General features: G+C 36.8%; 1 long non-coding RNA gene and 1 other non-coding gene across 9 annotated transcripts; both read left to right on the forward strand.

Moving 5' to 3' along the window:
* Positions 1 to 3,759: 3,759 nt before the first annotated feature.
* On the forward strand, positions 3,760 to 10,444 carry LOC110349353 (uncharacterized). 8 transcript variants are annotated; one of them, XR_002395235.2, is made up of 4 exons: positions 3,760 to 4,184; positions 5,941 to 8,592; positions 8,800 to 8,906; positions 9,210 to 10,444. It is a non-coding gene; the product is annotated as an uncharacterized LOC110349353 (long non-coding RNA). The 8 variants fall into 8 exon arrangements; XR_015440958.1 differs by having other exon boundaries at positions 3,968 to 4,184; positions 5,941 to 6,090; positions 8,461 to 8,592; positions 8,800 to 10,444; XR_015440955.1 differs by having other exon boundaries at positions 5,941 to 8,906.
* Positions 10,445 to 21,811: 11,367 nt separating this feature from the next.
* On the forward strand, positions 21,812 to 21,918 carry LOC147825334 (U6 spliceosomal RNA). Its single transcript, XR_015441175.1, has one exon. It is a non-coding gene; the product is annotated as a U6 spliceosomal RNA (small nuclear RNA).
* The last annotated feature ends 3,077 nt before the right edge of the window (positions 21,919 to 24,995 follow it).

Raw genomic sequence — 24,995 nt, forward strand, 5'->3', positions numbered from 1 at the left:
CTTCTTCCTACTATGCCAAGCACTCATATTAGGGCCCTAAGCTCCCCTGCAGACTCATCTCCCACCATACCCCTCATACACACTGTGTTTTGGCCAAACAGCACAACTCATGGGGCCTGGGCACTCGGCAGGCTTTTCTATCTCCCTTCCCGACCCTTCCAACGATGTAGCCCTGTGTGGGTCATCATATAAGTTATCTCTCTGTTGAAGCCATTGTAACATGCTCTTCTTCCTTTTCCCTCCCAAACACAAAAATAACCTTGCCTTCTTTGAGCCCCCAAAACTACTTATTTGTATTTGTCTACTGGGCTTTTTCTTACTATTTATTTATTTGGGGGGGGGTACTGGAGATCGAACTCGGGTCCTTGTGCCTGTGCAGCAGGTGATGAAGCTACTGAGCTAAATCCCCAGCCCCTTACTAATTATTTTAGAGTCACTGCTGCCCATTGCTTGTAAGAGCAAGAATAGAGGCTGGATTCTTTCTATATTCCTATTGTATGTCCCTGTGCTTGGTAAACAGTATCTTTTTTGGTGATATTTATTGTAAAAAAATACTTAGAATAAATTGAATAACAGTTACTTTTGATGGTATGATTTGGGGGGGGGTACCAGGAATTGAACACAGGACCTTGTGCTTTCAAGGCAGGCACAGTGCCACTGAGCTAAATCCTTGGCTTGATGATATGATTTATCATTTTGTCTGTACCTGAAGTCCCTCAAGATTGACACTAGCTGACAGGTTTTGCTATAAGTGAGTCTCGTAATAATGATTCTTAGTGTGCGTTGTGGGCTGAATATTTGTGTTCCTTCCTAGTATCTGTGTTGAAATTCTAGCCCATAATGTGATGTTATTAGGAAATGGATCCTTTGAGGAGTGATTAGGGTGGAGCATTCATGAGTGGGATGATTGCCGTTGTAAAAGGGACCCAGTAGAGCTTTCTTGGTATCTTTGTGCCATGTGAGAATACAAGAAGACAGCAGTTGCAAGCCAGGGGAGAGTTCTCACCAGAACCCAGCCATGCTGACATCCAGATCTAACATTTCCACATATTAGAACTGTGAAAAATGAACTCCTACTGTTATAAGTCACTGTATCTGTGACATGTTGTTACAGTAGCCTGAACAGACTAAGACAGTCTTCTCTAACAAGCACCTGCAAATGTGGAAACAGCTTTGGAACTGGGTAATAAATAGAAGTTAGAAGAGTTTGTTTTGAGATACATAGGAGAAAACATCCAGATTGTCATAGGAATTTCAACTGTGATTCTAAAACAATGTGCAGAAATACTTTGGTTGGATTGGTATTCCAAGATAGGAAAAAAACAGGAACTAATATTTTTGAGCACCTACCATGTGTCAGATATTGTACCAGGCACTTTGCATGTATAGCTCTCATCCAAGCAAGGAGATCGTCTGCATGGTGAAAAGTAAACACCTCAGTCTACAAATTAGTCTCTCAAACTTCAGAAAAATTTCATTTTACAAACTGTGTATCTCTTGTTTATTTGTTATTTTTGTAAATTGTCCATCTTCTACAGTCTTCTTTCCTAAGTAAATTGAAGATTGTTACGGTTTATGTCTAGATGTGCACCCAAAGTGTCATGTGCTTATAGATGGGGCCTTTCAGAGGCAGCTGGATCAGGAGTTATGATGCTGAAATCAAGGGTGTGTGATCACTAAATTAGTCCACTGATTGTTTGGCATAGTTCTGGGTAGGATTAAGGGTGCCTCACCCTGGGTGTGAGTACCGCTCTCCCTAAGGGCAGGTAGCCTGGATAAGATGTAAGGGACAGAAAGAGAGTCGCTTGTCGCCACTTGCTGTCTTCTGCCCGCTGTACTTTGTCATGAACTGCTTCTCCTCTTGTTGCCGCTCTGCTGTGCCACCCTGCAGGGGAGCCAGCCAACTATGGACTGAAACCTCTATAAACTGTGAGCCAAATAAACCTTTCCTCCTCCAACTTTGGGTGCTGGGTATTTTGTCTCAGCAACAAGAAAAGTAATTAATACACATATCTTTCTTCTTCTTTTTTGTTTTCTATCTCTATATTCCCAGCACCAAAATCAATGCTGAGGAGCCAGAGTTGACATTCAAAAATATCTAATGATTCGGTGGTTCAACCTCAACATTTTCTTTTCCTATCCCTGCAGATTCTAAACTAGCAGTCTTGCAGTGCAGCCCTGAAAACAAAATGACCATTTTAAACATTTGCATGTGAAGTTCACATTCTTCTTTGCTGTAAATAAAACTTGAGCCTTTCTCCCTAGTGACCCAGCTTCACAGGTGTACATCCTGAGAAGCAGAAACATCTGGGTGAAGAAGGAGGAAAAAACCCTGCAATGTTCCACCCCCACAAACTGCGTTTTAAAAGACAAAATGAGAGAAAACTTCAGGAACAGCCAAAGCCTTTTGCAAAAATAACTCCCTTGCGGAATGATGGAAAAATTTGGAACTGAGGTTTCCCTAGGGCTGGAAGTGTTACTGGCCTCAAGGACTGAACCAATATCAATGCTCAAGAGTGTGGGTTCCAAGCTCAGCACCTGCCAAGTCCAGGATTCCTCCTCCCCAAGTCAAAGAGAAACCAGATAGAAATTAAACCTGCTGGTGAGCTGAGGTTCAGTGGAAAGTACATGTGGCTTTGACAAAGACAAGTCATTTTTATTTATTTTTGAATACCAGGCTGCTCTTTCATTGGCGTTCCTGACATTCTTGCATAATATTGTTTCAGTAACTAGTATGTGGGTATTATAGCAACTGAACACAATAGGGCAGATGAGGGACAAGATCACATAAAAATATGTTGATCTTTTTTTTAATGTGTAGGACAAAGTAATAAGCTTGTTTGTTTCAAAATATCCAGATAAATAGACAGAAAAATCAAAATATTCCTGAAACTTTAGCCTAGAAAATGGCTGTTTTAAGTGTTTTCTCTTCTTATGTATGAATCTTTTACTTCTTTTCTAGTTGAATTGTGAAAAGAAAATCAGAAAGCAGTTATTTCTCCCTTCCTGGCCCAGGTTTGTTTTTCATACCACCTCTGGAATGGCAACGCAAAGGTCAGCAGTGACTTAGCTCTAAGTGGCAGATGCTTTCCCCTTGCCAGAGAGATAAAGGATGAGGATAAAGGAACATCTGGCTTTCTGGCTCCAACACTTTGAGGAAGGAGGAAAGACTCTTTGATTCTTTATCCCCTTTAAACTCATCTCTTATCTCCCTAACATTCCCCTCATCTAAAGCTCACATTTAACTAGTTTTTATGTGTTCATCATAGACCATCCACGTGAAACATAAAACAGAATCATTCCTTCATTTAAAAAGTCTTTATTGAGCTCCTAATTTGCACCATGGACTGTTCCAGACTCTAGAATTTAAAGTCCCAAGTAAGAGAGAGTGTCTTTCTAGAAGGCTCCTAAAATCTAAGGATGGATGGACAATTAAAGCATAATGGATGTTATAATACAGGCAAACCCATGGTAGCATGACAGAAGGAGAAGGTAACATCTAACTCTGTTACGTGGAGCCCATAGAAGGCTTTGTGACAGAAGTAGTGAATTAGTCAACTTGCATAGACAGAAAGAACAGGTAAAAGCATGTGTAAAAGTCCAGAGGCAAGACAGACACAGCAAACAACCCTTCAGAACTATGAATTTGTTCAGTGTAATTGAAGGAGAAGTTGGAGGTATTAGTGGTAAAACACAGGCTGGGAGAGATCAGACCATGGTACAGCCTTATCCTGAGAATAAGAGAAGATCAATGAAGAATTTAAGCAGCAATACAGGTGTGGGGCATGATTAGAAATTCAGAAAGTCACTCTGGATTTGATGTGAACACTGGAACTCAAGAGGCATATTGCCAGGGCATATGGTGATCTGAAGAGAAAAAGCCACCCAAATTTAGCTACACAGTGACAGTGTGAGTAGAGGTGAGGCCTCAGCAGAGAAAGATTCAGGGAGGTAGACTCTTCAGGGCCTGGTTCTGAGTGGCCATGGGAGTCAGAGCAGGGAAAGAGGAAGAGGCCCAAGAGAGGGTTTAGAGGGGAAATGAAAAGAAGAGTTCCTTGTTGCTCAGTTGAGTAGAGCTGTCTATAGAGCATCCAGGTTATAACAGACAAGAGGTTGTTGGAAATACTAGTCAGAAGCTCAGGAGAGCCTCTGGGCCATTGAGACGGTCTCAAGGTTCATGGCAGGTAAGTATCCACTGTATCCATGGAAATGGGTGAGCTCACTGGAAAAGTGCATTGTGGGAGAAGAGGAGCATGGTCAGAGACTTGAGGACACTGAGTTACACAGACCGGCAGAGGGAAGGTTGTCAAAAATAGGAGACAGAAGTAGTGGCAGAGATGGAGGAAAACCAGGTGACTATGGCTTAACAGACGGCAAGTAAAGAGAGCACTCCAAGCAGACAGGAACAGTGAACAGTGTGAAATGCTCAGAGGTTAAGTCAAGTAAGAAATGAGAATGGTTCACTAGATTTAGCATCAGTGGGGTAGGAATTATAACTCAGGATGAAAGCAGTTTCTGAAGACAGGTGTGAGAAGAGGCAGACTGTGGTTAGTCAAAGGGGAAGAGAAGTGAGGACGTCATAGAGAATGTAAAAAGTTATTTCAAGAACTTGGTCTGTGAGGGAAAAGAGAGGAACTGAAGAAAAGTATGGGGTACAGGATGGAAGGCAAGGGTTGGAGGAGATTTCTTTTCTCTCTCTTTTTTTGTCTTTGACATGAAAGATACTGGAGGACATTGAAATGGGAGGAACCTAGTGAAAATGCTGGCATATAGAAAAGAGATGTCATTGTTGGAGGGAAGTTCCTGAGGGGACCCAGAGTGATGAGAGCAGAGGCACAGGGTAGAAGCTAACCCTAGGGGAAGCATATTCCTCTATTCCTAGCACAGGAATAGAAAAGGGGTGGCAGGAAATTGTATGTATTCTCTTCTGGGTCATCTATTTTCTTATGAATCAGCAGTCAAGATCACCTGAAGGTAAGGATGAGATTGAAGTGCAAAAGAGTGAAGTAGATGGCTTGCAGTCAGGGGAGAAAAAGGCTTGAGACAGATCCTGTGGAGGCTGCCAGGAGAGGGATGAACAATAAGAGATGAAACAGGAGCTGTAGGCAGTGTTGATGCCCAGGTGATAAAAGAGTGAGTTTAGAGTACACTTTTCCAGAAAATCAAGTAGTTTTCTCCAGCTGTAGTCCCCAGCCCACATACATAAAGAAGGTAGATACTTGTGGGCAGAAACTTTTGATGGAAAGATGACTTGAGAAAGCTATAGAGGATGGACCAAGTTCAGGAGTGATCCAGGCATCAGGGAAATACAAAACAAGTTCAGAGAAAGGTGTAGGATAGGGGAATTCCTCTCAAAAAAAAAATGGAGGCACTCAGAAGAAGGGCAGTGGGAGCTTGGTTGAAGAAAAGGATCCCAGAACAGAAAAGAAATGGGAGAAAATCATGGTCTCAAGAGAGTCAAACTTTGGCCAGTGAAGGCAGCAAGACAGAAGAAATATATAAATATACCCAAAACAAAGTCCAGTATTCACCTTGCAGTTAGGAAAACTCTGGCCTCTGTGAAGGCATAAGCCATGCTTTATATTGATTGTCTTAAGGGAATTCTGGCCCACTCCATAGGCCCAGGAGCACCAGCCTATTCCTGTGACCCTTCTATTGGAAAGCTTATGCCTCTGAGGTCTGGAACACTTGAGTTCCTCTAGAAAGAATGAGCCTACATGTGGTTCAAGGGTGCCTTGTTTCTCTGCCTTATTTTGCAAACCCTGTGAGGTAAGTAGTATTACCTCCCATTTACAGAATGAAGATTAAGGCAGATTACCAAGTGGATGGATTTGGGATCCAGCCATGAGATTAGTAAAGCATACTTCTGAGTATATCTGGATGGATCATAGAGGCATGCCCTTGAGTTCTAAATCTGGTCCTTCATCTCTTCCTTGCTAGCACTGTTTCCAAGCTCTGTTTCCCAGCATCCATGAACTAAGCAACTTTACTCTGCTATGACTTCCCACCGTAATGTTTCTGCCTTGGAACCAGCAGACCATGGACCGAGTACTCTGAAACCATGAGCTAAATAAACCTCTTCTTTACATTGTAAGTATCAGACATTTGGTCCCAGTAACAGGAAAGGTGACACAGAGGTTCAACTAGTTTCATACCTTGCTCCAGGCTGTTAGTGAACAAAAGGTAGAAGTGAAACTAAGTGTACCCTTCCTCACTCCAGTTCAGTACTCTACAGCCCTCCATTCATAGGACTGTCAATCCCTCAGTTACTTCAACCCCTCTGAGAGATGCCAGTGCAGCAGTTTTAACATTGCTGAACAATGAATTCATATATTTTTGAACAATAAGCTGATATATTTTTTATTCTAAAAGTATAGCTTCTCCTGACTGATGTATCAGATAAGGCAAGTTGGGGCGAATACCACCTATCTTGGAAATGGTTTGGGGGCACTTTGTCACAGTGGCTGAAGTACTACTGGCATTTAGTAGCTGAAAGTCAGGGACATTAAATATCTAACAATGCCTTGAACAGTCCTACCCAACAAAGAATTCTCCTACCCAAGTGCCAGTGCAGTTCCTATTAAGGAACACTAGTAGAACAATGCAATAGACCGTCTCCAAGGCAACTCCCCAAGTTCCCATATCCAGGAATTTGCAGTCTTGTGGAGTTCTCCTACATTGTACTAAGGATGATCTGGTGGACCTGTAGTAATAATGAATATGACAGAAGTAATAATGAATCACATCTAAGATTAATTTATAAAAGATTGTACCTTCTGTCTTGGTCCCTGTCTCTCTTTCGCCCATCATTCCACGTGGGGGAAACTGTGTTATGAGCATCCCTGTAAAAAGCTGCTGAAGAGCTGAAGCATCCTGCCAAGAACCACGTGTGTGAGCTTCAAAATGAATCCTCCAGTCTCATTCATGTCTTCAGAAACTATAGTCCTGGTCAGCAGTTTGACAGCAAACTCAGGAGAGAGTCTTAGCCAACTACGTTCAAACTATGGGAGATTAGAAATGTTTTAAGTTGCTAATTTGGGGGCATTTCCTTATATAGCAATAGATGATTAGTGTAAACCATAAAGCTATGGTTTAGCTTAATCTGTCTGTCTTTATCTATCTGTCTCTATCTTAGGTCACAGCAACACTAGTCCTGATAGCCAGGCTTTGTAGACTCAGCCCATAGGGATCTAATATGCGTCATGGGAACAATAACAGGATATGACACAACAGAAGCTTGTGACTACCTAAGATGAAAGGGGAAGCAGAAGCTCTTTGAGAGGAAGACAAAAAGATAAGGGAAAGAGAAGAAAAGGAAACATTCAACTATTTGGGTCCTAGCTTCTGCCTATGGGGCCACTGTACATTGTTGTGCAATTTGTTCATTGTGTATGTGTGTACTTGGCCAAAGAGTCAAGAGGAGATGGATATCCAGGCAATCCCCCACCCACCAAGATTTGCAACCTAGCCCAGGTTACATCTTCCTGAGAGGTGTCACTTTCTAATTTTCATAAGAGATTTGTATTAGTTTCCTAAAGCTTCTATAAAAAACTCACAAATTAGGTGAGTTAAAACAACAAAAATTTATTCTTCTACAACTCTGGAAGCTAGAGACCTATAATCTATTATAATTCCAAATAACATCATCTCACCTTACCTTAAAGGCAAGAAAATAGTCTTTCTCAAACAAGTCAGCAGATTTTCAACAGATTTCAAGATTTTCACATTGCTTTTCATGCTAACTCTTTAGAGATGGAAAGAGGTGCTATAGTGCACCAAAGAGCAATGAAAGAAGAATAAATTTATGAATGTATAAAAATTTACAAAGACCACCATAGAGAGGGAAAGGCCATTTCCCTACTATCATAATCTATTCACAGCAAGGTGTGATAGAAAATATAGGACTTGGAATCACAATATAAGATTATGAAACCCATTTCTGTCCTTTAGTACCTTTGTGATCTTGTAGGAGTTATTGAACTTCTCTGAATCTTAGCTTTCTCATCCATAAGATGGAAATTACAATATTAAAACTATGTGTATCACAGAGTTTCTGTAAGAGTTCTGTGAAAGACACACTATTTGTGGGTAATGCCCAAAACCACTACTGATACTGCACAGGCAGTAATATAGTGCTGAGCAGCTCACACATAAAACAAGAAACAAGTCTTTCACGGTAAAACAAAAGCTTCAGAGACTGTAGTAGCTAGAACCAGCATCCAAATGGCACACAAATTAGCAACCAGCAGCTGCTCCTGTGTTTTCAGTAACAGCCGTGCAGCAAACTCTGACACCTTAGAGACAGATGACAGGAGAGAATACAGACCAGACCCCACCAGCTGAGGCTTATCAACGGTACCTTAATGAGAAGATACTGAAGAGTGATAACAAAAGTTCCTTAATGAGAAGGAACTGAAGAGTGATAACAGAAGTTTGGTTACAAAACCCTATTACTTTCAGACCTATTATTTTCAATGCAATCCATGGACCAGGCAGCAGCATCACCTGGAGAGAAGCTTCTTGGAAATACAGTATGGCAAGCTCTGCCCCAGACATGCAGATTCAGACCCTGCCTTCTAACAATGGCCACAGGTGAATCACATGCACATTTCCCTTACAGAAGCTCAGTTTGGGGGTTGACTACACAGAGGCATGTAAGATGAAGTATATGTCACTCTCAACATGTGCTGCTCAGGGTTCTTAGATCTCTGATTAAAAAACTCTTAGATATTATTATGTGTATAAATGTCATCCAGGCAGACTCTACCTGGTCAGTACTATTACAATTCTGATACCCAGATCAGCAGAAACAGATCAGCAGCACCCTTTGGAGATTGGCATGGTAATGAAAACCTTTCTGGGTCAGAGGACGCTGCATTCTAGAAGAGCACCTATTAACTTCCCTGGTAAGAATTCAGCATTTGTATATTGAATATTCATCCAACAATCATTTATTGTACACTTACCATGTATGTATGGGGCTTTATTCTTAAAGAATTATGTAGCCAAACCTGGAATAAATAACCTTTCTTCAAAACTTCAACTCTGCATAAAAATCAGGATCTACATGTATCTGAAATGCTTTTAAATTAAGGAAATTTAAAGAATTTTATTCCCCTAATTTAAATTATATTAGCAGAAAAATAATATCTTCATAGGAAAAATATTAGATATAATAAAATATGTATTTGAGTATGCTTTCTGGTTAGTTCATGTGAGCAGCCTGGAATGAGAAAAGGAAGAAAAGGGCACAAAATACAGAATACCAAAACATGGATCCTGGTAAGCTCAAAGAACGCCGATGGATGATAAGGCTCTGAAAGATGGACAGAGGTAATGTATGAAGCAATGGTATGTGAGGTTATTGGGCAAGTCAGAGTTGCTTCTGCCACATCCAACAAGTGAACACCACAAGTGACCAGCCCACATCAGTTCCTTTGAGTTCATGGTAAGAGATCATTTTCCTTTGTAAAATTCTGTAACACATAACCATCTATGGCTCTTCCATTCTATCAAATACCACTGGCTCTAAAACAGAGGGGGCTGGAGCAGCCCTTCTGTACTTAGAGGTACTTGAGAACTGTATCATTTCTAATTATAAGAAGAGGACTCATTAATTATAGACAAGGACAGTTTGCGGAGTTCTAATATTTACTGTGCTCCAAGAAATCTGTTCTAAGGACTTTGCCATCTAATCATCAGTCCTCTCAGCAATGATATAATCAAAAGGAATGTGCACACTAAACCCCTGGACTAGTAGTCATCTATGCTCTTCAAAAAGATATCCAATAATACAGGTGATATCTCCACCAATAAATATAAAATTAACAATTTAGGCATTCATTGAGAATCTAAAATTTATTTTAATAGACTTCTTATTTACTTTTCTCATTGCTGAGACAAAATACTCAACATCCACAAATTGCAAGAGGAAAAGTTTATTTCAGCTCAGTTTGTAGAGGTTTCAGTCCATAGTTGGCTGGCTCCAAGGCACGGAAGCATGACAGAGAGGCTTTGCAGAGGAGAAACAGTCCATGGTATGGTAGACACAAAGCAGTAAGCAACATCAGAAGAAGCAGCAGGAGCAGCAGCACCAGCAAGCCCCTCTTTCCCTTTTATCTCACCCAGGCTACAAGCCTTTTGGGTGGTGCCAGCAAACCCAGGGTGGGCCTTACCATTATCCGCACTCAAACCTATGCTAATTCCAATCAGTGGACTAATTTAGTAGCACATACCCTTAATCCCAGTACAAGACACCCTAGATCCAGCTAGTTCCAAATAGCCCCATCTATGGTGTGTGAGGGTTTGGAAGGACATCTAGATACAATAATAACAGAGGATCATATCAAACTGTGTGGAGAACAGTAGGTTTTATTTATAAACATGAAAAATCTTACTTTTCTTTTTTTTTAATTTTTAAGGTAGAAATTCTGATGAGCTTGGATATTCTCAAGTCTTACTTTGCTTGGAGGATGAAGTGACACACAGAACATTGGAATGCTGCCTCATTCACATACGGCTTACCTTGCATGCATTCTAACAGCAATGTGCAAGAAGCAGAGACTGGCAAATTCACAAATATATAGGGATTTGAGATTTCCCATGCAAGTTATTCCAGAAATGCCAAGTATTTTGTTTATGACAAAACAAGAACTAAAATGTTGACTGCCATTTTCACCACCAGAGAGAAAACAGAGTGACAGGCTTTCATGTTTTTGATAAAATAGGCAAAAGGGGAATAGTCATTAATCTTGCTGAAGCTCTGTAATATAAAATTATTTAGGTGGCTGTGAAAGGAAATTAAATATGCTATAGAGAAAAAAAACATAGCTTTTAGGGAGATCTGCTGCTTTTTAAAAGACGAGTCTGTGATTCTACAATAATGACATAAAAGCCGAAATGCTATTTCCTAGTCTATTACATTTTAGCTGTCACTGAAACTAAAGTAATGGAAAAGTTATATTTCTGTGTGTAAAGTAACTACAAATTATCCATTCATCACAAAACATTTTATCCTTTATCTATTTAGATATAATTGTAGTCTTGCTCTTTTAAATTTTAGAGAACAGGATGTTGGTTAATAAAAATTCCAGTTAAATATTTTTTTGGTTATTCTTGGTCTTATTCTGTCTCTTATTCTTTAGTCCTAAACTGGGCAGAAATCATGTGTCCCAGTGACATAAATTTTCTTTCCCCAAATTAGCAGGTTTAATAACTAAAATCTCCATTGTTTTTATAATCCTTTGGCATTGTCAGTCAGTAAAAGTTTTGTGCAATACACTATCAGATGTGCTGAATCTACATAGATTAGTAATATACTAGATAACATTGTTTGGCTATAATTACGCTTTTAAAAATATGATGTATATAGACATATTTTACCTATGTGTGCTATATGTGTAAATAATTTCTACTTGATTATAAGGTCCCTGTGGTAGTGATGGAATCTGCCTTATTTACCTTTTTATTCCATGAACATAACACAGATCCTAGTATTTAGTAAGCTGGTGATATATCTACTTAATCATCAAATAATATTGATTGAATACCTACTGTTTCAAGCACAGTTTCTAGATACTGGAAAAATAGAATTTAAAAATGAAAGAGAAGAAAGAACCAGGTCCTCAGTTCGATCCTGGTACTAAAAAAAAAAAAAAGAATAGCATAGAATTTAGGTTCTATTCTTCTCATTCTAACCACAAAGTTAACTTGATTAATTTGCTTTGCATATAAATCTTTAACATAACAACAAACTTTAAAGTTCTTTCATGTATAGGTGTTTTTCTTTTCTTTGGTGCTGGAGATATAACACAGGATTTTATGCATGCTAAACACAAGCTTCACCAATGAGCTATACCCCAGTCCATGGTATTTCCTGAAAAATGATTTTAAACAATGCAATTTGAAGTGAGATAAATCTATGTTGTGTTAGTCACTTGTACTTGAAAGGATCTAGTTTATTTTCAAAGAATCTGAGTATTTAATATCAAAATCCAGACAGTAAAAAATGTAGTGTTGTGAAATTTCCTAATTTATTTTATGGAGGCATATTTTTAATGTCATACTTAGAAACATATGACTTGTGGGTAATATCACTGAGTCCAGCTTTTGGCAAAAACTTCAAAAAACAACTATCAAGAGCTGGAAAATAGAGACTAAATTAATAATTTTATTCTGATAAGTTTCACTAATCGATACCACTGATGCAGATGCCAAAATCAAAAGTATAATTTACTTGTCTCATTAACTAATTTTTTTCTGCAAGTATCAGATAGCCTCAGAGAAAACCAAAAATGTCAGCAGTATTCAGCTTGGTCATGGAGAAAATGAACAAGCATGAAGTAAGCCTCTTTATTTTTAGTCTACACAAGCCAAGTTAAAAAGAAAGGAAGCCATTACATAGACCATTCAGCCTTCAAAACCTGCTATGCAACAAAACATAATTTTTAAAATGATTCAATATACTTCAAGTATATTTGTGTATATTTTAAATAATAAAAAGATGCATTTTAACCCAATATAAGAATGGATTTAGGCAAGAATCATCAAGGGATATAAAACCCACAAGATAAAAAGGCAGATGGGAAGCAGGATATTGATCTGGTTCACCAGAAGCATCTCATAGGTTTCCTATTGATTACAAAGTGAAACAATACTTCCATAATGGAAAAATGCAGCAGATGCCCATATGTGCGTGCACACACACACACACACACACACACAGACACATGCTCACACATATATTAATGCACATGTATATGTAAATACAGTAAATACCTTTTTGTTTACACATGTCTCTGAAACTTGGTTTTTACATCCAGCAATACCTGGTAGAATTTTCAAATCAAATGGTATATCTGTAATCCTCAGCTCTTAACCATTTAAATGACTGGACAACTATTCCATAGTTATGGACACAACATGACTTATTCATTCATGTACTTTGTTGATGCATATGTGCTTTCTTCCCCTAATTTGCCACCTCTATGGACACTGCTATAAAATAAATACCCTTCCTTTAGACCATAATGCAAAGTGAAATAAAACAGACACATAAGGTTAAATATCCCATGGTTTCTCTTATATGAGAAACCCAAAGTATAAATAACGTAAACAGTAAAGGATAGATGATAGGAAATAGGGAGGTAGACCCTTTGCAGATGGGAAAGGGAGCTAGGGATGGAGGGAGAAGGGGTAGAGAGGAGAGGAGGGGGAAGTAAAAGGGTCTAAGATATAATATATATAGATACCAACTCCCATGATGAATGTATTCATTATGTATTCCAAACATTAATTTAAAAATTAATAACAAATTTAAAATGTAAAAATAAAATAATCATCCTTGTACATACATGTCCGTAATTTCAATGAAATTAATACCTATGAGTAGGCAAAGTGTGTACATATATATTATATTACAAGATTGCCTTTTATATGAGTTGATAATAGTTCACAGTTTCCATAAGAAATGTATGCGATTATTCTTCTTCCTTAATCTTATTTCTACCAACAATAGGTATTATTGCACTACAATTTCCCCACTTTGATGGAGGAGAAAGTGATACTTCATGGTGCTTTAATTTGCATTCTGTTATCATGCATCAGTTTATACATTTGAAAATATATTTATCACTTGCCTTTGCTTTCTTTTTTTTTTTTTGGTACTCAGATAGAACTCAGGACCTCACAGTTGCCAGGCAGGCACTGTGCCACTGTGCTACATCCCTGGCCCAAAGAAATCTGTAAGTGGTTGTGATCAATTAGTTGTAAACACCACTGCATTCAGACCAGCTGTCTTTGTTCTTTATATTCTTTTATATTTTTCTGTTTAATCATTTGCCACTTCCTTGTTATTATCTCAGATTAACTTGTGTTATAAGAAATAGTCTATTGCCATACCACCCTGGACATGCATGATCTTATCTGTATCATAAGAAATATTTTGTCATTTGCTAAAAATTTTCTTCATATAAATAAATATACATGTTCATATTCAGATAGAGAAATATGACTTAAGGATTTCTTAGTTAAGATGCCTTCCATACCCATAGATGAAGAAAAATATTTGATAGTGTTTTTATAAATTCTTAACATTTCTTATCAATTTACAATTTTATTTTATTTTAGAAACAGTGTTCAAGTGCTAAGATTACAAGTACGTGCCACCAAACCTGGCTTTCTTGTCAAATTTATTTCTATATGATTTTATTTTTTGTTTTAAAATTTATTTATTTGCAGTACTGGGAACTAAACTCAGAGTGTTCACACTGAGCTAGATCCTGAGCTGCTTTTGTTTTATTTTTTATTTTGAGACAGTGTCTTGCAAAGTTGCTAAGTTGCCCAGGCTAGGCTCACACTTGCAATCCTTCTGCCTCAGCCTCCCTAAGTGCTGGGATTACAGGCATATGCCACTATGACTGGCTTGGTTTTTAATTTTTTATAATAACTTTATTGAAGTATAATGTACATACCCCTCTCAGGCTCTGGCAACAACTGACTATAGATTAGGTATTTCTAAATATTTTGTACAAATGGAATCTAATACATGGTCTTTGGTGTCTAGCTTAACTTTATTAACTTAGTGTTTTTTGAGGTTACATTAGTGTTCTGAGGCAATCACAACAAATTACACAAATTGAGTGGCTTAAAACAACTGAAATTGACTGTGTCACAGCCCTGGAAGCCAAAGTCCAAAACGAGGCATTAGTAAGGGTGATCTCCCCAGAGGCTTTTGAGGGAATCTTTCCTTGCCCCTTCTGGCCACCTACAATCCTTGGCATTCAGCTTAAAGCTCCATCACTCCAATCTGCTTTTGAGTTCACATGGCCTTCTCCAATGTGTATGTGTGTCTTTTCCTCCACTGAATCTGAAACCTTTTTATGTTTTTCTTTTATAAGGATTCTAAACACTGAATTTAGGGCCCACCCTGATGATCCAGGCTAATTTCTTAATTTTAAAATCCTTAACAAAATTACATTTGAAAAGACAATTTTTCCAAATAAAGTGACGTTCATAGACAGGTTCCAGAAAGGAAGGCATGGGTAATCTTTTGGGGGGCTACTATTCAACCCACTATAGCAGTTCTTCCATGATGTAGAATATAACCATGTTTCACTGATTTTTATTGACAAATAACATTCAATTGTGTGGATACCCTAGTTTGTTTATGCACTCTTCAATTCATGGACAATCAGATTTTGGCTATTATGAATAATGCCATTATGAACACGCACGTGCAAGTTTTTGTGTGGACATGTACTTAATTCTTTTGGATATGTACCAAGGAATGGAATTGCTGGGTCATATAATTACTCTTTGTTCAACTTTTAAAGCACTTCATATGGCTTTGTAAATTGATTGCACCATTGTACAGTTGAGGGTTCCAGTTTCTCCATATCTTCTCAGACATTTTTATATTATCTATCTATATTTTTGTAACAGTAACTCTAGTGAGTCTGATATGGCATGTACTTAGCCTGGTGACCTGATGCCTTATAGCTATAAGCAGATCTGGAAACCAGATCTTGGTTTCTAAGTATGTTTTTCTTTTAAAGTGAACAAGGTATCCTTAGAGAAATATCTAATTTCAAGCCCATGGCAGGGAAAGTACAGGATAAGTCCTGAATATCTTGTCATGAAAAATGAATACAGGAACACAGGAATATATGTATATATCAAAGCAACATAGAAACAAAGCTTTAGAGGCACTCAATGGTCAAAATTGAGATAACTTAATCATCAAAATTAATAATGATAGGAAAGGATTGTAACCCATTAAATAAAATAAGAATTCCTTAGTCTATACTGATATAAATAAATAAACCTGAAATTCCTTCCTTAGAATACCAACCACCAAAGTCAAAAGAAATTAGGGAATTGGAAATCTCTATTTAACAACCATCAAGGAATTGTTACTGCAAGCAAAAAATATCACAGAAAGAAGTGAGTGAAGGTTGGTCAGTGACAAGATATTTACTAGTATCAGTCCAAAAATACTTATCAATTACCAAGGGAAAAGGGAAACTTTATAGTGGAGAAAACCATCAGGTATCACATTAAGTAAATGAGAAATTTTCCCAGCCATAGGACAAATCAACATCTAGTTCCACCCAAGGAAATGCAGTATCACATATTGTGTCGGTACAGTTACTGCCATAGGAATGTCGCCTTAATGTCACTGGGAAGGTACCTTATGTCCAAATTGGAAGATTCCACTAAGTGGTCTGGGATCTTTTAAAATGCTAAAATGATGAGAGTTGAGGAAAAGCTGAGGAACTATTCCCAAAACAGGTGCAGCATAAGGTCCTGGATTGGATTCTTTTCCTATTAATGACATTACTGGGAAATTGGCAAAACCTGAATAGCGTCATCTATAAATGACATCACTGGGAGAATTGGCAAAACCTGAATAGTATCATTGAGTGAAGGGTACATGCAAGTGCTTCATACTGTTCCCATTCTGTTCTATAAATTTGACATGATTCCAAATTAAGAAGAATTATAATTATGTGGCTATCTTTAGCCATCAGAGAAATGAAAGTCAAAACTGCACTGAGATTCCATCTCACTCCAGTCCAAATGACTATCATTAAGAGAAAAAAAAATACTGGTGCTGATGCAGGGAAAAGGGAACCATTCTGCACTGTTGGTGGGAATATAAATTAGTACAGCTACTATGGGAAATCACTATGAGGGTTCCTCAAAAAACTGAAACTAGAACTGATCATAAGCCAGGTCTATCACTCCTCAGTATGTACCCAAAGGAATCAACATCTGCATACAATAGAGATATCTGCATTCCCATATTTATCATGGCACAGTAGCCAAGTTATACATCAGCCTAGATTCTCACCGGGGATGAATGGATAAAGAAAATATGGTGTATATACACAATGGAATATTATTCAGACATAAAGAAGAACAAAACCATGTTATTTGCAGAAAAATGGACAGAACTGGAGATCATGAGGTTAAGCAAAATAAGCCACTCAAAAAGATTAAATATCACATTTTTTTTCATATGTAGAATCTTGGAGAGAAAAAGAATGTGAAAGTAGAAGAGGATCGTTAGGAATGGGGAAGAAGTGAGGGGGAGGCAGGTTAATATGAAGAATGGATACAATCAAAGTAAATTATATGCATGTCTAAAAATGTCACAAAGAAACTGATTATTTCATTTAAGTAACATGTGCTAATAATTATAATTTTAAAATGTTAACAGTGGAAAAAATTATGTTAAGAGTTCCTGAGAGTGACTGCACTATTGAAGTAAACCTTACTTGATTACAGGAATTATTATTTGACACTCTTTATTAGGTACTGGTATCTAGATTTGTCTATTTTCATCTAAATTTGAATTCCATAGTGGCAAAGAGAGCTTTCTTTGTCTTTCTGTTTCTTTAGTACCTGTTTTTACATGTTGTTTCTCATTCATAATCTTGTATATTTGTGCTCTTGATCTTCTTGATCTCAAAAACAATTGTTTGTCCTTTTGTATGTGACTTAAAGAACCAGATTTTGAGCTTTTTTTCCCACTATTTTTTGTTTTATGCTTTAATTTCCCATTTTATGTTTCTTAATTCTCCTTAATTTGCTTTTTTATTCTTTTTCTAATTTTTGTAAACTATTATGAACTTTCTATATTTTAACATCTTTATTCTTTAATAATAAAAGAATTTAAATGTTTTTATTATAAATGTAGCACCACATGATACACTTTGATAGGAAACATTTTCATTGCTTTCTGCATAATTTAAAATTTTTCATTGCTTTTTTGAAATTTTTAATAGTTCTTTGGGCTTGGAGGTTATCCAGGTATGTTTTTTTTAAATTTCAGTATAACTAAGATTTTTTTTCTATCCATTTCATATATTTCTAAATTTATTGAATTATGAGTGGGAAATCATAATGAAATACTCTTTAAGAAAAAACACACAATGGAATATAGAAAATATTCTAGGTTTAAGGAGCTTATATTTCTCTTTAAACCTATGTGGAGTTGATTCTCTGAGGTAATAAGGCATTACTTCATGTCTTATAAAGTCAGCACAACACTGAATTATTGAATACTGAACCTTTGCTTATAGAGAAAATATAGGGTGAGGCTCCTGTGTTCCTCAGTCACAACATTTTCACCAACTAATCAATACCTAATCTTCCTTTATGTGTGTTTCTATTTAAAGAAGTCTTATTTAATATACTTTAGTAATTCATTAACACCGAATCCAGGACCAACAGCTCTCAAGCTTATCCCTGCATAAAGCATGTCTAACACATGTATTTTGTAACCTCTTTGGGCCTGGGACATTCAACAGCATTTTGGCACTGCTTTAGGGGACCATTTTAAACAGCAAAATCAGCAACAAAAAGCACAAAAAATGCAGAAAACATGGCACCAAATAGACTGCAAAAGGAATACTTGTTTATAGTAGGAGAGCTGAAACAGGAAGGCAGTGTCCCCTTGTTTGATCTCAGCTGGGAATGTGCTCTTTAGGCAGCTCAAATTTTTTGTTACTCCAAGTGTCTCAAGGGACTGCAAAAGTGTCTCAAATGTGACCTGAAAGTAGGTGGACAAGTAGGGAAGAGGGAGAGGATTGGTGGGAGGAGAAGGTATTAGGGAAAGCAGATTGAAATAAGTGCTATTATAGCCATGTTATGTAAATGTCACAGAGAAACCCATTAATCTGTAAAATTAATATGAGTTAATAATTATAATAAAAATGTGTCTCAGATATTGGATTAGTGATTACAAATAAATTTTAGCAAGGAGACAAATTGACAAATAATGAGTACCATCTGTATCCATATAAAATCAAGCTTCATGATTGTATTATTTAGTTCTTTGTATATATGATATGTATGTATGTATGCATGTATGCATGTATTTTTCTATCTATCAGAACTGGCCAATTCTGATATTCAGGATTTTTACCAGAATATTACTTTTAACCACTACATTTTAAAAAACTTTCTTTTGTCTTGTTTTGTTGTGTGGTACTGAGATTGAACCTAGGACCTTGGACATGCTAGGCAAGCTTACCAATTGAGCTACATTCCCAGTCCATTAATAGTTTTTAAATTTGTTTAGGTGCTATATTTTTTCATGTACACAAGGCTATGACTTTCATTTTATTCATAAATTATTCTTTTATCATTACCATAATGTCCCTCTTTTCTCAGTTTAGAGATTTTTAAACTTAAATTCCATGTTCAGTGTTAATATGCCCACACTTCCTCTGGAATTTTTTGTCCGTTCACACTTCATTATTACCTGCTCTTTCCCACCTCTCATATGTAATCAGATGTTTCTCTTTTATTGCAAGAAAATGAGATACCACCTTTCTCCTCACTGAAAAGTTTCATTTCTCTGATGTCCTTCTCCACCCATAATATTCAGCTTGAGGAAAACTTACTGCAACTTCCTCCTCTCTCTCTAAGAAATCAAGTCTTCAGAGTATTTTTTTTTTGCTTCCTTCCTTCTCAAGCCTTTCTTTTACCACCAGTTGTCAGTTTTGCTGAGGTAGATTAGTTCTTAAAATTCAAAATTATTATGAGAGTTTTCCTTTTAACATGCTCCTGTACTCCTAGAGTCTTTACTTAGTATGTATGTTTCACAGTCCAGTCTGTCCATTTGTCTTTAGTTGGTTATCAAGGTTCATTACTCCCCATGGCTCTCTCTCCTCCTCTGGTCTATTCCATTTCTTGGTCTTTTTATAAAGTGGTTTTCTATTTGTTTTCCCTGATTTGTAATGTGTAACTTCTCCACATGGTTACATACCTCTCAATACAGTATCCTTCTTTCACTCTGGCAGGAAAAAATATATTGTAGTTGAAAATGTATTCCACTGTCTTCCAGCTGCCAGTGTTGCAAAGGAGAATTTCAGTGCCAGCCTCTTTTTCCTTCATGAGTAACTTGCAAGCTTCTGCACCGAAGGAGTAAGATTTTTACCTTTATCTTTGCAGTTCACAAGTTTTACACATGTAAAATATGTATAACCATATGTGTGTGTGTGTGTGTGTGTAATCTTTTCTTATCATTGCTGCCTGAAACTTAATATCTTTCCCCCACTCCAGGTCATCTTTGTTTGTTTGCTTCATTTTGTTTGTTTTTCTTCATGTTCTCACTTGTATGCATCATGGGTTTTATTTTCCCCCTTTGAACCTAATCATTATTCATTCCGACATTCATTCATATTCATTCCCAAGTTCTCTTAAATCCCTCCCCCATTTTTCTGTCTCATGATTTGCTTTGTGATTATTGATGTTCTGAGCTCTGAAATATTTCTTGATCCAGTTTCCAGGCTACTAGCTAGATCTCAACAGTAACTATTTTCTTTACTAGTGAAATTTTAAATTTTAAAAATCATGGGATTTTTGGCTTTTTAATCCAGAAAGCCTCCTATTTTTGACTTTGTACCTCCTTAGTTATTTCTAGTATCTTTCCTACTCAAGTCTGTGTTCTGTCTTCTCCCAGGGTCCTCAGCGGGATGCTGTTCTGAACATTCAGCTGCTTCCTTGCTCTGGCTGCTTGGTCTTGTGTGATCTGCTCATCCAGGATCAGCTCTGGCTGCCAGCATTTTAGATGGTGGCAGTGCAGGGATGGTGGCCTGCTCAGAGTCACACGGTGACATCAGTGTTTGCAATACTTGTGCTTGATATGTGAATTAATATTTCTAATTGTTTTTTGGAGAAAGCAAAGTACAGCTACAAGTTTGGCTAAATAATAGTCCTACCTACATCTTCCTAGGAATATCAAGCACTGTAGCCTCTTATAAGTACTGGGCCTTTAGAGAAAATATAGATTTCTTTTTTCTCTTTTTTTAAACTTTTACTTTTTTTTTTTTTGGTTTGTTTGTTACCTGGGATTGAACTCAGGATCTTGCGCTTGAGAGGCAGGTGCGTGCCACTGAGCTAAATCCCTGACCCAACTTTTATTTTTTTATAGAAGTAAAATTCACACAACATAAAATGAATCATTTAAAAATGAATGGGTCAGTGGCACCTAGCACATTCATAGTTATGCAACCACCATGTCTCCCAAGCTCCAAAGCATTATCAGCCCTAATAAAACCCCATATCCATTCAGAAGTTAGGCTCTATTACTCTCTTACACAAGTCCCTGACAACTTCCAAACTGTCTTCATTCTCTATGGATTTAACTATTCTGCAAAACGGGATGATATAATATGTGAGCTTTTGCATTTGGCTTCTTTCACTTAGCATGTTTTCAAGATTCATCTACATTATAGCAGGTGTCAGTGCTTCGATCCTTTCTATGGATGAATGATATTCCATTGTATGTATGTAGTTGGTCCTCTGAAACTGTGTCTTCCACCTCTGCAGCTGTATATCCCACCTCTGCAGATTCACTCAGCTACAGATCAAAAACTATTTGAAAATAATACAGAAAGTTCTAAAAATAAAACTAGAATTTGCCATGCACCGGATACTAGGCAGAATTGACACAAGTGATGTGAGGTATAGGCATTATAGTAGGTATTATAAGTAATCTAGAGATTATTTAAAGTATTCAGAAAATGCATGTAAATTCTATGCAAACACTATGTCATGTTATATACAGGAATTATCTATGGATTTTTTTTTGTGCCGGGGATATTATCTATGGATTTTGAAATACATGGAAGATCTTTAAACAAATCCTGCAAGGATACAAAAAGATGATTGTGGACTATGATATGTTTATTCTTTCTACACTGTTGGACATTTGGGTTATTTCCAACTTTGGGGTTATAGTGGATAATGCTGCTATGAAAATTTGTTTAAGTCTCTGTTTTCAATATTTTGAGATATGTTGCTCTCTTTGGCAACACATATAATAAAATTGGAATGATACAGAGAAGATTAGCACGGCCCCTGCACAAGGATGACATGCAAATTCATGAAACATTCCATAAATATATATATATACATATATATATTGAGGTATGTATCCATGAATGAAATTGCTGGGTCATGTGTAATTCTATATATAACTTTCTGAGGAGATCCATTTCATTCTAATTTTTGCTTAACTGGCATAGGACTCTTAACTTGAACCTGTTTATTTCTATTACAATAGCAAATCAACCACTATTAGTATAGGATTATTAGGAAAATATTGATCCATATGTCTCATGACAGTTCATTCAGCTCATGAAGCATTTTTCTTTCCTTAAAACCAGCTAATAAAGAATTAAAGATCTCAAGAAATATGACTTATCTGAAATATACATTAAGAATAGATCTTTGGATATAAAACTGAGGAACTTATTAAATGCCAATAAAGGATTGAATACACTCAGAATACAAATTATAGCATTGTGTTAATTATTGAATATTGCCAAATGAGAGATGATGAGGAAGCATGTATACCATCTACATCAAAAGTTAAAATTTTATGTTTGAAGTCCAGGTGGTATCAGTTGAACTCAAATCTACACCCTTTGAAATCAAAACATAAGAAGATGAACTTTCCAGAGAACCATTATTAAGGGGAAACCATTTTTTAGGTATTTTTAATACTTTTGTAATGTGTCTGAGAATTACACAAACTCTCTCTTTCTCTCTCTCTTTCTCTCAATATGTACACATCAATGACTTAATTTTTTTTTTTTTTTGGTACCGGGGATCGAACTCATGTCCTTGCGCTTGCACAGCAGGCAGCGAAACCACTGAGCTAAATCCCCAGCCCCCATGACTTAATTTTTAAGAAGGACTCATCATAAATACAATTTGGTTTATTTTAGAGATATCACTATTTCAAATTAAATTTCAATTTCAATTTCCCTTCTCTGATGTTTGCTTTTTTTTTGGTACCAGGGATCAAACTCTGGACCTTGCACTTGAGAGACAGGCAGCAGGACCACTGAGCTAAATCCCCCACCCGCTAAAAGAAAAAGGACCCTGGTCCTTTTGTTGGTTGTTTTGAATGACAAGGAACAAGACAAATCTGAGAGTTGTAAAGAATATGTCAGGGGAAACTCAAGGGATATAACCACCTAATTATGAATTTCCTGAATGTGCAACTCGACCAGCAGCAACTGGACTTGATTAGTATAGTGGGCCTCACCTCCAGCTGTTCCATAAAAACAAATCAGAGAGAGATTTTTAAGGTACATTTTCCTTTGGACTCATTTTATATTTTAACAATGCAAATAGTGCAATGTTGCTCATTTAAAAAAAAATAGGTGATATATTGTCTGAAAAGAAGCAAGAGTTTCTTACAGCAAAAGGACTAGATTATTGATTATATACTTCTACTTGAGGTGAATGTGTTTGAATCTGTGTAAGAAAAAACTGCAAATTTGTCTCCTTATATGTGGAACGAAAGCTGGAAATGTGTGTGCTAGAGGCAACTGTAAAATCATGTTTCATATATCTGGCAAATGGGCCAACAATGTGTTGTGTGAGTAATCCATAGATGTAATCCATGTGGTAAGAAAATGTCACTGTCATTGGCCGAGGCCTGGCAAAGAGGAACCTATTTATTTAGAAAAAATTTGCATGGCCAGAAACAATGTGAAAAATGTACTGTCCAGTTTGTCAGCTTGTGAACCTAGCAAAAACCACATCACTCAAGGGTGGAAGAAGGAAATTCCTTTTGCTTTTTTCCAGTTTACACTTTAGAAGAATGATTTGTTTCTTAAGAGAGAAGGGAGTTTATTCATAATACATCTTATCTTTTACCAAATCAAGAACTGCAAAAGACATTTGGCAAACCAGAGATGAAAAAAATCTCTGGGCAATGAGATGCACTAAGGACAATCCCAAAAATCTTTATAGATTTTACTGTCACTGTATTCGGGTCATTTTAAAATTACTCTTAGCTATGGATTCTTGAGTTTCAAAAATACTTATGGAACAACTTCACTAAGTTCATAGTGGTTTACAAAGGGAAATCAGGAGAGAGGAAGGATAGTCTTCTCAAAAGGATACTATCTTTGACTTTATTTTCAAAATGTCTCATAACCTGACCTCTGACATTTCAATATCATCTTTTACACTATTTCCAACATTTTTTCATTGATCTTTTCTGCCATATCAATTTAATGTCTTTAAAATTTTGGGAAGGTGAATTTATTTCTACCTATGAAGGATTAATGCTACAGACATTGCCTACTCATAATAAACAACTAGAAAAAAGTTGCAAAATATGTGAAATGACAATTTTTAGACATTAAACACAAGCAGTATAAAACTAGAGGCCTAAGAGAATCCATCGCTTTGAATACCCTAGACTACTACCTTGAGAAAGTTTCTGAAGTACACCACAGAGAAAAGAAATTTAGCATCTTTTTGAGTTTAGGAAACAGAGATCTGTTTGTGTGGATGAAGGTAGTTTATCCTGTTAAAGTAGATCCAAGAAGAAGACAGAGTATGAAAAGAGGTCCAGAAGTCTGAAGAGGAGTCCCCTTGAGTTCTTCCTGAATGTCAAGCTGTGTATACATAAGTGTATACATAAACTCCTTTTTGATGGACAAGAAAATCTTCCAAGCAGAGACTAACTACTGAGAAGCTGTAAAATGAACAATTCCCAGAAATCAGATGAGATCAACATATTTTAATTTCCTTTATCCAGAATGGGGAAAACTTGTAGAATTCTTAGTCATTTGTAGGGACCTAGAGGGTTTCAGCTTAGAAAGGAGATTAAATTAGCTCCTTAATTAATGTTATTCTAAAAGCCCATGAAAACAGCTTTAAAACAGCCTCAGAAAAGATTTAAAATGTAGCCAGCAAAATTTAACTGCCCACCCAAAAGCCTAATATTCTTTAAAAGAATAAAACATAATACAGTACTAGCCAATATAAAATTCACCACCATTAACCAATTTAAAAAATCATCAAAGAGGAAGTAGGAAAATGTGATCCAAATTAGAAAATGGAAACAGATCCAGAAATGACAGATGATAGAATTAGCACATGTGCCAAAATAGCTATTTTGAACTCCCATTGTATGCTCAAAGATATAGGGCAACATAAATGCAAAGAAAGAAGGA

This window comes from Heterocephalus glaber, unplaced genomic scaffold (genome assembly GCF_053883595.1).
Source record: "Heterocephalus glaber isolate CG9 unplaced genomic scaffold, H.glaber_assembly_v1.0 deba00001504, whole genome shotgun sequence".
NCBI lineage: Eukaryota > Metazoa > Chordata > Mammalia > Rodentia > Bathyergidae > Heterocephalus > Heterocephalus glaber.